The sequence below is a fragment of the Terrapene carolina genome, unplaced genomic scaffold (assembly GCF_002925995.2).
Source record: "Terrapene carolina triunguis isolate 2854851 unplaced genomic scaffold, T_m_triunguis-2.0 Scaffold85, whole genome shotgun sequence".
NCBI lineage: Eukaryota > Metazoa > Chordata > Testudines > Emydidae > Terrapene > Terrapene triunguis.
This window is the reverse complement of record NW_020664436.1, coordinates 25,722,241-25,737,945: the sequence shown is the minus strand read 5'-3', so window position 1 is coordinate 25,737,945 and position 15,705 is coordinate 25,722,241.

Here is a 15,705-nt window from a genome sequence, read left to right as displayed (position 1 = left end):
TTTTTTGCTGATTTTTAAAGTGTTACATAAACAGGACAGGTGAAATATTATCATGTAAAGCAACCAGAAACACATGAAAAGACCTAGGTTTACAATTTATGATTAAAACTCTACTATCTACACAATATACATAGACATAAAATGTAAAAACTTAAATATCTTAGAAACAGTAGCCAGTTGTTTTAATTGTCATATTTGAATTCAGCACATCAAAATACATAATAAATAGCACATTTTATCTCTGAAGCAGACGACTTCTCAAAAATTGTAGACCAGTGTAATAATACAAATATAAAAGGTATGAGCAGCTTTACTATATTTATCCCGGTGCTGAAAGGCAAAAGCATCTGTTAAACACAGATTCTCAGCTGGTGTAAATCAGTGTTACTCCCTTGACTTCATTTACGCCACCTGATGATCTTGCCCAGAAACCTTAAACTACTCTTACTTATGTTGAGTAGCACCTTACACTATGAGAAATCCCACTGCAGTCAATGGTGCAAAGTACTGTGAAATGTAAGGGAATCACAATCTGACCCCATGCTTAAGAAAAGGAAGAGGTTTGTGATAGCTGCCACTGCTCATCATGGCCTAACAATCCATGGGATCGTACATGGAATAAGAGGATGCCTTACACACCCGTGCTGGCTCCCTGCATTGTGGGTAGAAGGGCAGGGTGAAAGCAGTCTCTGCACAGGAGCTCCTCCCTCTCCCATGCAGATCCTTGACTCCTCCCCTTCCCCCCCCCCACCCCCCACACCGTGGTCATTGTAGCTGTGACAGTATGCTAGGAGACTTATGCTGTACCAGGCACTGGGCTGCAGCAGGGTACATCTCTGCCCCTGGAGCACGGGCACAGTCGGGAGGCAGATAATAACTCTGAGTCACAATCTGCTTCCCATTTTGCTCTGGAGGCAGAGCCGCTCTATGCAGCGTCATGCATGGGGCCCTGGGCAAAGCCCTTACCATCTAGACTTCCAAAATTCCTTCGCATTTGTAGTTTCAAAGACCCTTTGTTATACTAATTAACATGTTTTTAACAGCAAGATTATGTAAGAGGTGGTCACTGAAACTGGAAGAAATTAATATCCCTAATGTAAGAATGCAGTGGAACAGCAATGATAATCGATTGGTCTTGGAGAAATTTTATACCAGTATGCTGTGGCTGTACACTGGCAATATAGTATGTCTATTATATGAATAACATTGAAACTAGCTCCCTGTTTTGATTAGACAGGTGTCAGAGACACCGCTGTTGCATGAGGTCTTGTTATTTTGGAGAATAGTTTTGAAAATTCCATTCCATATTTTCCATCCAATCTATCTATCGATCTATTTTAGGCTCCTCTTAATAAGGTGCCTATCACTGTCATAGCTAAGATCCTGCTGAGGCAAAAGAAATCCAGGCCAGCAGATTGCAATTTTTAGTAGAACGTTCTGCATTTATGGTAGGAATGGTTCAAAAAGAAAAAGCCCTGATCAAAACAACTCCAAACTTTGGAAGGGGGTGCTGAATCCAAACCTGGATCCAGATCTGAATTTTGCAATTCAGACCTATCTCTGCTTTTTCTATAAGTGAACTGCAAACATTCATTGTCACCCAGACTGATATCTTTATCCTGGCCCTTAAAAAAAATTATTTACCTTTCGTGGCAGGTTCTTTAGTGTGTCCTACAAGAAAAACACAATGCATTGTTAATGTTAAGCATTGATATTTTTGCAGGGGGGAAGTCTGTAAGCACGGCACGCACAAACACACACACACCACGAGTCTTGTCACTTTCATGTCCTCCCCCTTGATGTGCTGGCAGGGGTCAGTTAGTTAGCTCTATTGGAGCCTGGGAGCAGTCTGCAGGCATGAGGAGGTGGGGGGACGGGCAGAGGAGATTAAGGGGGAAATGAAAAAGAAAAGGAGCAATCATATTTTAGAGTCAGGTGCAAATTTGCTGGTTATGGTTCCGCTTTGAGGCAGTATGTCACGGGCACAGATATGAACCGTGTAGAGCCCTAGGGGGTAATCCAGCTGCAAATGTGGCCATTAACATACAACACAATCGCTGCTTCTCCCACAGGCTGAATTAAATAATACATATTTAATGTGATGACAGGTTCATGGGGGATGAGGACCCAAACAGAAGAGAAAGAGGAGAAGAAAGGCCCACAGCACCACGCCAGCTAGGGAGACACTCAGATTTGATTTCAGACATTAGCAACACTTGGAGTGACTGGCAAGTGATGAAAGAGAAAATTTAACCCTGCCTTGCATGGTGGATTATTGCAGCACTGAAGGGGAAAATGTCCCATTTTCACAGCCTTAGATATTAGCTTGGAAAGACCTTTCTGCTCACTGCTTGAAATGCCTGAGTGAACACTCACCTATATAGCTTGCATGGAGTTGAATAATGTTTATAGCTAAGCTAACCCCCCCCAAGTGTGTGTGTTTGTGTATGTGCATGCACAGAAACTCAGAGTGTCACATATCCTATCACATACAAACAAACCGCCCTGTATGGTCGCACATAGACACACACACTCTTTGTCTCTAAGAGAAGGTTAACATGAATTTGGCTTATAGTAACCACATGTATGGAGATGCTACTCTCTGGGGGTAAGACAATCAAGTGCCCTTGTAAGTTACTGGAGATCGTTTATTTAAAACTGAGGAAGGATTTATGCTAGTTGGAAGAATGAAGAATTTCTGCATAGCAGGCTGACAGATTTCTCTGGATGAAAAATGAGCTGGCCTAAGACTCATTTAGGATGGAATTAGGAAACCTTTTAAACAGTGTATTTTTTAAAAAAGAGGGGAAATAGAAATGACAACATAACATAAGGAAAAGGAAATTGAGGCATTTTTCAAATGGTACTGCATGGGTGATTTCAGCACTGGCCTGCTCATTTGAGCCCTCATCCAGCAAAGGATTTGAGCACGTGCGTAACTCAAAACATCTGAGTAGTCTCACTGATGTCAATGGCACAGCTCACATGCTTAAAGTAGCACACAGGCTTCAGAGTGTTGATGATCAGGGCCTTGTTGAATGGCAGATTTGAATCAGAAGGGAAACGCATTCTTGGTGTAATGCCATTGGCTATGTTGTATGTTTATGTATCATCATAAAAATTAAACCTCTGCCTAACTTTTATAATGAAGCCAGGTATAACTCTTCCCATTTCAGGTTGCACTGCAAAGCCCAAACTTGGGACAGGTTCATGAAAAGTTTCACAGAGATTTATGAACCTGGATTGATTTGGAGTGAAAACTCATGGAGCTCTGGATTTGCCTGGTTAAAGAGCATAAATCAGGCCAAAATTGGAGCTTTTGGCTCAGTTTTGCTCTATTTCCCTTTGAGTATTCGGGTTCATCTAAACCATGAAACTGAAAGTTAAATTCAGGTGGTACAAACACTTGGGCAGTGAAACTGAACAAAAAAGTTTGCACAAGCCCCTGTGAAACTTTGATCAGAGTGGAGCTAAGCTGTTGTTTAAAAATATACTTGCATTTTGGAGCTAATTATCTGAAAAGGGATTTGTCCTTCACTTATGGCAGAGCCTCAGCTGAGGGTCTGTATTCCCCAGCAAAAACTGAAGCCACCACATAAGAGGCCTGGGAATGTGGTAGGAAGACATCCAATGCAATCACCCAAGCGAGCTGGGATGCTCTTTCAGAGAGTTGTCCTTAGCAATGGGTGAACCTTATGAATGTCAGAGGTCAGCTTCACTGTGAATAAGCTGCACACAAAAGTTGGACTTGGGACCTAAAGCCTGATTGTGCATCCATTTATTTTAACCCAGTTCTTATAGTAAATTCCCCATCCTGTCATGGGACAATGGAAAGAACCACAGAAAAAGTTTCTTCTGTCTAACACTGAGCAAGAAACTTTGTTAGAATAAGGAAAACAGTTGCCCCTAAAACTACCCTGGAATGCTGGTCTTGCATGGAAACCCATGCATTCTCATATCTCCAAGGGGGTGACCTGAAGCCTTCTTTCTCCTACCCCTCCAACCTCTTCAAATTGGAGAGTCTAGAGATGCTGCTTCCCTTCTCCAGCAGCAGGGCCGCCCAGAGAGGGGGGCAAGTGGGGCAATTTGCCGCGGGCCCCGCAGGGGCCCCCACAAGAGTTTTTCAGGGCCCCTGGAGCGGGGTCCTTCACTCGCTCTGGGGGCCCCGGAATACTCTCGCGGGGCCCAGGACCCCGGAGCTTCTTCCGCTCCGGGTCTTCGGCGGCAGTTCGGCGGCGGGGGGTCCTTCCACCCCAGGACCTGCTGCCGAAGTGCCCTGAAGACCTGCAGCGGGGGGTCCTTCCGCCCCGGGACCCGCCGCCGAAGTGCCGGGTCTTTGGCGGCAATTCGGCGGCCGGGGCCCCCGGCCACCAAAGACCCCAGGCCCCCTGAATCCTCTGGGCATCCCTGTCCAGCAGCACTGTTAGCACTCTTTCTGCTTGGCCCTACTGCTGCTGAAAATTGTGTTTCCCATGCTCTGGGGTGATATGCTTCAAATGTGTTGCACACCCCAGAGCTATGAGATTTGAGTTAACTACAGCTGGGCTCCAGAAGAGAAACCATCCACACTGAAGTAAGGGGCTGAAGGAGTTTCAGAGTGACTGGTGTGTTATGAACGGAAAGTCACAAGGATGGTGGGAGAAATGAGTAAGTGAGGGGCATTACTCCTCTCTCTTCCTTGGTAGGGGAGAAGGTTCCAGTTTACTGCACCTCAAAACATACTGAGGTTTGACTGGGTTTGAAAGACAGCCAGCAGTTGGGAGAGGACTAGTTCAGCCTAGTCCTGATTGTCATTATTTGTGGCAGGGGAGATGCAGACTCCTAAATGCAGCCTCCTGAAGGATAAATTGATTTTCAGTTAATTTGTTTTGAAATATATTTGCTGGTCATTTTAAATTCTACACATCCAGGCCCAAATTCTCCCCTCACAGCTGTGTGAGGCTATTGAACTCAGTGGGGTTGCATATGTGTAAGTGAGGGTAGAATTTGACTCTACGGTTGCTACTGATTCAGGACTGTGAGTAGCTTGAAAGCAGATGTTTATGTTTCTTGTATAGGTTTGAAGCCCACTTTTAAAGCTGTTTTGTTCCCATTTGTTTTCCATACAGCCCCTTTGGCGCGTGGAGAGATTTGACACATGAATCCTTGCTCCCTACAGTGTATTTCCTGACAGAAGAAACAGGGCAGCAGGTATTAGAGGCCCAGCACTGCTCTGCCAAAACAAAACAAAAATCCAGCCATTAGATACACAGGAAGCAGGTCGAGCCTTTAATCTTAACAGTGAGTAGGGGGCTGAGTGAGCATCAATAAGTCATTAAATCTTCAATTTTCTGCCTTTCCTTGAGGCTTCCCCCTCATTTCCCCACGGGATTGCCATGGAAATCAGAATTACTACAATTGCTCTGTACAGTCAGGATAGAACAATTGCTGCAGACATGAACTATGCCGTGGGCCAAGTCCTGCCCTCAAAGAGACGTGTCACTCCCAGACCAGTTAATGGAAGTTGCGCACACATGTCAGAGGGCAAACCTTTGCTCTCTGAGTGCCATTAGACAGCGCACACACCAGTCTCACAAACCTGTAGCGCTCACTTGCTCTATCTTTCAGCACCCCACAGTGCCACGTTCTCTTAGGAGAGTTGCTGTATCTCATTATTTCCTGGGACATAAGTGATCTCTCTCCTGCCATCCATCTCCACCCTCTGACAAACAGAGGCTAGGGACACCATTTCTTACCTAACTAATAGCCATTAATGGACTTAACCTTCATGAATGTATCTAGTTCTCTTTTAAACCCTGTTATAGTCCTAGCCTTCATAACCTCCTCAGGCAAGGAGTTCCACAGGTTGACTGTGCACTGTGTGAAGAAGAACTTCCTTTTGTTTTAAACCCGCTGCCCATTAATTCCATTTGGTGGCCCCTAGTTCTTATATTATGGGAACAAGTAAATAACTTTTCCTTATTCATTTTCTCCATACCACTCATGTTTTTATTTACCTCTATCATATCCCCCCTTAGTCTTCTCTTTTCCAAGCTGAAAAGTCCTAGCCTCTTTAATCTCTCCTCATATGGGACCCGTCCGAAATCCCTAATCATTTTAGTTGCCCTTCTTGGACCCTTTTCTAATGCCAGTATATCTTTTTTGAGGTGAGGAGACCACATCTGTACGCGGTATTCAAGATGTGGGCATACCATGGATTTATAGAAGGGCAATAAGATATTCTCTGTCTTATTCTCTATCCCTTTTTGAATGATTCCTAACATCCTGTTTGCTTTTTTGACTACCACTGCACACTGCGTGGATGTCTTCAGAGAATTATCCATGATGACTCCAAGATCTCTTTCCTGATTCGTTGTAGCTAAATTAGCCCCCAACATATTGTATGTGTAGTTGGGGTTATTTTTTCCAATGTGCATTACTTTACATTTATCCACATTAAATTTCATTTGCCATTTTGTTGCCCAATCACTTAGTTTTGTGAGATCTTTTTGAAATTCTTTACAGTCTGCTTTGGTCTTAACTATCTAGAGCAGTTTAGTATCATCTGCAAAATTTGCCACTTCACTGTTTACCCCTTTCTCCAGATCATTTATGAATAAGTTGAACAGGATTAGTCCTAGGACTGGCCCTTGGGGAACACCACTAGTTACCTCTCTCCATTCTGAAAATTTACCATTTATTCCTACCCTTTGTTCCCTGTCTTTTAACCAGTTCTCAATCCATGAAAGGATCTTCTCTCTTATCCCATGACAACTTAATTTACTTAAGAGCCTTTGGTGAGGGACCTTGTCAAAGGCTTTCTGGAAATCTAAGTACACTATGTCCACTGGATCCCCCTTGTCCACATGTTTGTTGACCCATTCAAAGAACTCTAATAGATTAGTAAGACATGATTTCCCTTTACAGAAACCATGTTGACTTTTGCCCAACAATTTATGTTCTTCTATGTGTCTGACAATTTTATTCTTTACTATTGTTTCAACTAATTTGCCTGGTATTGACGTTAGACTTACCGGTCTGTAATTGCCAGGATCACCTCTAGAGCCCTTTTTAAATATTGGTGTTACATTAGCTATCTTCCAGTCATTGGATACAGAAGCTGATTTAAAGGACAGATTACAAACCATAGTTAATAGTTCCGCAATTTCACATTTGAGTTCTTTTAGAACTCTTGGGTGAATACCATCTGGTCCTGGTGACTTGTTACTGTTAAATTTATCAATTAATTCCAAAACCTCTTCTAATGACACTTCAATCTCTGACAATTCCTCAGGTTTGTCACCTACAAAGGACGGCTCAGGTTTGGGAATCTCCCTAACATCCTCAGCCGTGAAGACTGAAGCAAAGAATTCATTTAGTTTCTCTGCAATGACTTTATCATCTTTAAGCACTCCTTTTGTATCTCAATTGTCCAGGGACTCCACTGGTTGTTTAGCAGGCTTCCTGCTTCTGATGTACTTAAAAAACATTTTGTTATTATCTTGAGAGTTTTTGGCTAGCTCTTCTTCAAACTCCTTTTTGGCTTTTCTTATTACATTTTTACACTTAATTTGGCAGTGTTTATGCTCCTTTCTATTTACCTCACTAGGATTTGACCTCCACTTTTTAAAATATGCCTTTTTATCTCTCACTGCTTCTTTTACATAGTTGTTAAGCCACGGTGGCTTTTTTTTTTTAGTCCTTTTACTGTGTTTTTAATTTGGGTTATACATTTAAGTTGGGCCTCTATTACGGTGTCTTTGAAAAGTGTCCATGCAGCTTGCAGGGATTTCACTCTAGTCCCTGTACCTTTTAATTTCTGTGTAACTAACCTCCTCATTTTTGCATAGTTCCCCTTTCTGAAACTAAATGCCACAGTGTTGGACTGTTGAGGTGTTTACAAATAAGAAAATTCCACAACTTTTCTCTCTATGGCACAGGACCCAATGTGTGGCAGGGAAAACTGCTACCCATTATGGGCTTCCTAGATCACAAATGACCCAGCATTCTCACACTCTTGAGCCTATAACCCAGCTGCGCCCCCAGTAACCCTAACAGTGTTTAATGGCCCTGCTACTGTAGGATATGGACCTTGAAAAGAACCAGTAGTCTCCTTCCCTGCATTCCATCATGATTACATGGCAGACAGATGCTCCTATTCTCTGAGGGTATGACTACACTCGAATCAGAGGTGTGATTACAGCATGTGTACACATACCTGAGCTAGCATTGATCAAGGTAGCTCACTAACAATAGCAGCAGAGATGACCCGTGCCTGCTGATAGTAGGTGGGCAGAGTGAGGGCAGCCGGCTTTAGCAGTGTTACTGAGCATGCTCAGGCTGGGTGAGCATGCTCAGTACAAGCCAAGCAGCAAACCTGAGGGGGCATGTGACCCCACATACTCCCCCACACATGTTGCCTCTGAATAGCAGTGCCAGTGAAGCTGCAGCAGCGTGGGTTAGCCACCTGAGTACATACCCATGGACCCAAGTGAACTTGGGTGTCTAGTCCATGCTGTTGCCTGTGCTGCTGTGGCTTCACTGGTATTTTTAGTGAGCTAACTCAATCAACGCTTGCTCAGGTGTGCCTACGCTACTGATTGCAGTGTAGACATACCCTAGGTGTGCACTGTGCCAGCACATATTGGGTTCTGATACTGGGATCCGATGTGCAAGGTCTCCCTGACAAGAGACATTATAGTGAATGGAACTATGTGTAAAATTTACTGCACAAACCAATAGGAAAATATAACGAAGTGACTCTGTGCACCATTGGAGAGCCAAATGTCCATTAGCCCTCGCTCCTTGGAGAAGCTAATGTATTGTTAGCCCTTTAATGCAAGGGGATTCGAAAAGCTTCCACCTTCCTAACAAAATTTGTAACAAGAAGTCAACCATGATCTCTCCTGAATCCTCACTACTCCAAAGCCTACTCCAAATCCTCACCCGCAACCCCACTGTGCTCCTGCTTCTACCTCTTTTCTGGCACACTCAACCTGTGCTGCTGCTTGTTCAAACACTATTGCACATCTCATTGGTACACCAGGAGGGTGAGCTGAGAGACTCTGAAGCAAAGAGAAAAATGAGAGTGTTCTAAGCAACTCTGTTGCATTAGATTTGCAAACCTATGGCAGGGAGTGGGAAACCTGAAGGTGTGATAAAAGAGCAAAGCATGCAGTGGCCATGTTTCCTTCACCTTGGTCTACATGCTCTCCAGAAACAGCTGTTTATAAATCACAGGGTCAAGAATAGTTCTCCTCTCAGAAAATTCAAGATATCACACTACTTAACTAGTCAAAGATACATACAACCTACTTATGTGCAAGCAAGTTTATGAGATAAACCTTAGTATAAAGCTCTACTCCCCATTAATGGCCACACACTATGATTTTTGAAGTGTTATTGTGTATGATCAGTATTAGACAGGGCCTTCTTTGTCTTTTTCCTGTTTATTTTTGCTACCTGCCCCGTCTGTATTTTGTTGATCAGTTTTTCTCCAGGGTTCTTTCCGCTTCTTGAGCTTTTGTGGCTCTCCTGGTTCTCATGCTGCCTTTCAATTAGTCCTGCCTTTCTCTGCTGACTTTGGACTTGGTCCCTCCTCTGCTCTACCTACACCTTATCCCTGAGTGACTCTTGGGACTCCACCTATAACTTCTATGCTGACAACTCCCAAATCTCCCAATCCACCTTGACTTGTCCACTTCTGTTCTATCTTGCATCTCTGAACGTCATTTCACCATCTGGAATGTGCACTGCCAACTCAGACTCACCATGACAAAAGCTGAACTCTTCTTTCCTCCAAAATACTCTCCTCTTCTCCGTTCCCATTGCTAACTCCACCATTTTCTCTGCCATATAGCCTGCAGTTACCAAATTCTGTTGTTTTTTGCTTTACAACATCCCTAAAATCCATATTTTTCTTTTTGAGTCTAACTGCTAAATCCCTTATCCATGCATTGGTTTTCTCTCATTTAACCAGTGCAGCCTTCTCCTCTGTCCTTGCCAGGCATCTCACCTCACATTTCTCCAGCCCATCCAAAATGCAGCTCCTACAAACATCATTGGCTCTTGCTGCTCAGAGATGTCATGTCCCTCTTTGAATCCCTTCACTGACTCCCACCTGCTTGCCGCTTCAGGTTCAAGTATCTGGTCTGTATCGTTGAGGCTCTGTACAGCGTCATGCCTGCTTACCTCTTTGCTCTCATTTCTTCTTACTCCATTTCCAACTCCAGTAGCTCTCTGCTGATCTTCGGTCTAATCACTTCTGTCAAATCTTTCCCTCATGATGCCCCTTATACTTGGAACAGCCTTCTACATTTTGTGTGCCAGCAACTACCCCCTATGCATTCAAACACCTCTCTATAACACACTTCTTCCAGGAAGTCTTTCAACAGAAATTGATTTAATTTTTTTTTAATTACAAAATGTGATTAACAAGAATGATGTGGAACAAAACATCTTATACACTGGGCTCTCTGTGGAATGCACTGTGCTCCCCCAAGAGCAATATTCCCTTCCCATTGCTGATTATCTCTTTCCCAATTCACTCCCCCACCCAAAACATGCTAGGATTCGTGTGGGACAGGGACCTTCTCTGTTTACTTGCCAGCCAAGCACCACCCTACTCCTGTTAATAATTCACTCCTCAGCATCCTGTCCAGCAGCTCAAGAATACTGGAATGTGTAAATCAAGGGGGAATTTCACCTCCCTGAAGCAGAAATTAAGGATCAGGTCTTTTCAGACAAGAGTCATGGGATTTTCACCAAGCCTGTTCATTATTGGCTATAAATGCTCTTGCTTTAACTCCCCATCTTCATCCTCACATCATAGCTGTGTTGGCTTCAATGGAGCCCAGTGGTAGAAATGTCTTGTGAGATGTAAACTGCTTCCAAGGCCGGACAGGAGCTATGTTTCTTGGGGTAATATTCCTTGGGGTGTTGGTAGACATCTTTGGGTGGGATTTTTCAACAGGGCCAGCACTGGCCTAACGCTTTTCCCATTGAAGCCGATGAGTTTTACCAGTGACTTCAATGGAATGAAGTTTGGCACATGCTGAGCACTTATATTATTGTCAAGCCAAAACGTTAAAAAAAATCATGAGATTGGCTTAAAAATCAGAGTAAATTGTGCTTTAATCACATCAGGAGCATTTTCTGCAGGGATGCACTTTGCTCCATTCTCCCCTGTGAATGAGGGTTGACTAGACATCCATTGTTTGTTTTATTTTGCTCAAGTTTACTAACTAGCAGTTCCCAGAATGGCAGCTGGAACAATTCCCACATGTACAGCCTGCTATTGGGAGCTCCATGTAACAGCAGTGCATTGTTGCCAGGCTGATGGTTCATTTGAAAGGCTGTCACAAGTGGTGCTACAGTATGAAATGCATTTTCCAGACACAAGACTGTAACTTCACCCCTTGCCTCCCCTTCCAACTCTCCCTCTCTGGCTCATATAGGTGCACACACACCAATCAAGCCTCTTTGCATGGTTGCCTTTGACTGGACAAGGCCCCCAACTAGCTTTTCGGAAGGAAAAATAAAAGGAAAAATATTCCCAGTATGGAGTTTGCAGGAAACAGGAAGTAGGCAACGGTGACCAGGGCCATGACCTGGCAGACCTCTCTGTCTAATGTAATGTGATCTCGTGGCAGTTGGGAGAAAAAAGGGAAGAGAAGTCTGGCCCTGGCACTGCAAATCACAAACTGTGATGACAAGAGGGGGCTAGTAAAACTCAGCACCCTTCGCTTTTAAATGGAACAAGAGCAGGGGGTGTGATTTATTGCCCAAAGACATCCCGGGGTATCACTTTCTTCTAAATGGCTTTAGCTGGGCAGTGGAAGACATAACTAAATCCTGCAGCACATTAGTACTTTATTTAAACAATATTATTAGTAGTATTTATTTTATTAAACAAGTTCTCAGCAGCAGTGGGGCAGAGATGAGAATATTTTACTCTGCCATCTCCCCACTCAGACTACTCTTTTTCGCATACCCATCTTGCTAGTGAATGGTGATGCTGAGAGAAGGGAACGTTTGGAGAGCTCTGGAGAGTGATAATTGCCTACTTTTCATGGACATATAAAGCAGATGAGTTTGGCGGGAAAGAAAGCACCTTTGCTCCCACTATCTGCTGTCCACTGAACCCTGACACGTGTTCTGCTGAATCAACAGGAGCAAATGAATTTGATAGAATGGCGCTTTTTTGGGACAGATTCTGGACAAAAACCGTCAGCTTTAATATGTGCGCTCCAGAGATCTCAGACAAGCAAGCTCATTCTGTTCAAATGGAAGCGGAGTCATAGACGAGGTTGGCAGTTTGGTTTCTCTAGGACTTTGGGGACTGTCTGAGGTCCCTTTGGGAGTGTCATTTTTCACAGAACTGTTTCCACAGCAATTGTTTTCACTGTCTTGTCTTGTCTTTGCTATTACCAGAAAAGAAAACAACCCAGTGATGGACGAACCTTGACAATTTCAGAGGTACAGTTTAGAGAAACACCCAGAGGTTGAACAACACAAATCTTTATGAATCTATAAAATTGGGCTGGAAGTCCCATGAGCACAAGGTTTCTTGCAAGATTGACAGCATTCCTTGTGCCTGGTTGGGCTGGAAATACAAAGATAGTAGCTTTTTCCTGAGGATTTGGACATTTCTGTTTCTGGTTCTAACCAGGATCCAGAAGTTAAAAAGTTCACAAACATGAAATATAATGGAGGCAGGGGAAAAGGAAGTTAAGTGAGTTTTTAAAAACTTCCTAAGGAGTTAAGATCAGATTTGATTTAAACTTTGGGTGAAGAGTCTGGCCACTGTTTATTTTATCTCACTTAAAATACCAGGGTGCTAACCAAAATACAAATGAAAGATAGAAGAACAGATTAGATCCAAACAAGGGGTTGCCCTTATTCTGTCTTACCCTGGCTACAGGGGTGAATCAGGGGATTTCACATTCCTGAAGCAGAGACTTGAGGACCCAGCTAACATCCTTGAAACACCATCATTAGAAAAAGATGTTTTTTGGTGGAAAATGAAGTTTCTGTAAAATTGAACTTTTCTGGTGGCATTTTTTATTTATTTATTATTTTTGGTTAGGAAAAGTGAAATGAAGGTATATTTTGGGTCAGGCCTGAGCTGCTGCTGTGCCTCATGGGAACTGTAGTTCAGGTGCCTCATTCCCTTTCTGCCTTTATGAGCCAAGATTCCTGGCTGGACTATATCTCTCATGTTGAATTGTAGTCTCCCTGCTGGCTGAACTGCTGTGATGCTCATTGGAATTATATGCCCACTATATATCATGGGAGATGTAGTTTGGCCAAGAAGCCTGGCCCATAACGGAGCATGGAGGAGATGAGGCACTCAAAGTACAACTCCTATGAGGCACCACAATGGCTCAGGTGGACAGTTTGATGTTGAACCAAACCAGGAATTCATTCTGGTATTTAAAAACTAAAATTTTTCTGAACTTCCGTTGCAGATTTTTTTTGGTATGTTAACCTTTTGTCTTGCTCTAGTACAGTATGAAAACAAATATTGAAGTATTGAATTTCTCATGGACTGGAAATTCCAAGTTTTAATCAGCTCTACTCACAACCATTAATAGATTTTTCCCCTTGCAAGTCTGCATGAGGAAGGGATCTGCTATGTCTATTTTACAGATGGGAATGGAGGCATAGGTAGATTAAGTGACTTGCCCAAAGTCCTACAGATTGCCCAGCTAAGTAAGGGATTGCATCCAGGTCTCCTGAGTTTTAGGTCAGTGCCCTAGCTACTAGACCATCTTTTCTACCCTTGCTGTTACATGGATAGATAGGTATATAGAAAAATGAACCACCACCAATAAATATAAATAAATGGAAAAAACTCACCCCTACATGTTTTCTTTTCGATGGCAGAGAAGGAGTAGAGAGATATGATTGCGCTCACTTTTATTCATGAGAGTCACAGAATATGGTTACGGGGGTCATGTAAAAACCTAGATAGATACATAGCCATGTGCAGCTCTTAGATACCAGGGTGATAAATACTGACAGAGAGAGATTGAGTCATAGGTACTGCAGATAGATAGATAAGATAGGATGAAAGAATAAACTTCTAGTATGTCAAAAGGAGAGAGAATGGGAAACTAACCTAATGAATGCACCATGTGGGATCCAATCTGTAACATATCCCATAAAACATCAGTTATCTTCACTGAGTTCATTAGTTATAGAAATAGACCAGTTAAAAGAAAAGTACGTTGGTGTGGAACTCAGTGATGGGCAGGTAAAGCTGAAGAATGTGAAGGTTCATAAACACTGAATATAAGCACCCAAATGTTGGACACCTATCAGAACTGTATTGAACATCTCTTGAATCTGTGAGATTGCACTGGAAATCAAATGAGGACAGACTGTCTCACAAGATCGCCAGTACATCCTGCTTCTGGTCGCAACTTATATAATACCTGAAGAATAGCCTCTCTCAAAGGCAAAGCAGAGTATTTTAACACTTCAGCTCCCGTTCCTGGCTGGGATCCAAAAGGGTGAGAACTACCTTAAAATTGAAAATTAAAAGTCAACTTAACCAAAAAGCTTCTGTTCAGGTTTGGTCTGAATTTCGGCTGGTATTTAATTTATCAAATTGCTTCATCTGTTCCTAGTGAAGAGGTTATTTAACTGTTTTTTATTGCATGTTAAATTAATAGGGAACCTCTTTTAAAAATAAAAAAAGCATTATTATTCTTGCTCCAATACAGCTCCCAGACACATTTTTAGCATTCTCCTAAGAAACTGCTCTTTGGTGATGGCATTGCTCTTTATTAAGTGCTTGGCAAAGTACATTACCTAAGAAAAGACATCCTCTCCCCAGAAACAGATACATACTGACCCCCCACTTGGTAAGGCAACTCTCTTCTTTTCATGTGCTGTATATTTATACCTGCTTATTGTATTTTCCACTCCATGCATCTGATTAAGTGGGTTTTAGCCCACAAAAGCTTATGCCCAAATAAATGTGTTAGTCTAAGGTGCCACAAGGACTCCTTGTTGTTTTTACTGATACAGACTAACACGGCTACCCCTCTGAAACCTCTCCCCAGAGGGGCTCTCATTCTAAAATGGAGAGCCAATACACATCAGAAACACAATACACCAGTTGACCAGATGAAGGGCAATCTCAAAACATTGCCGTGGGAGGATTAGCATCTGGTTAAACATTAACATGGGGCTAGGTTACATCGTTTTACAATGTGTAACTTGCTATTAGTAAATGATAAACTGCTCTGGGTACAGATACAGCTTATTCCATTTGGAGAAGTGGTTCAAGGTACACTGGCAAAAGTGCTCTCTTGCAGGTATAAGCTGTATCTCTACTAGGCCCCCCATTAACCCCTGAGGCCACCCTGGACCCCATGTCCCCCTAAAGTGCAGGGCCCCCCAAAGCGCAGCAAGCCCAAACATTGTTGGAGCCAGGCCCACGTTCCTAAATATTGGTGGAGCACAGGCACCACGGACCCATATCCTGCAAAACAGTATACAGTGCTACACTCAGGGCCGGTGCTACTATTTAGGCAAACTAGGCGGTTGCCTAGGGCGCCAAGATTTGGGGGCACCAAAAAGCGGTGCCCCCAAATTTTTTTTTTTACAGCGTTCCTACGCCCCCTCCGCGAGCGCGCGGCCGCCGCTCCACTTCTCCCACCTCCCAGGCTTGCAGCGCCAATCAGCTGTTTGGCGCTGCAAGCCTGGAAGGGGAGG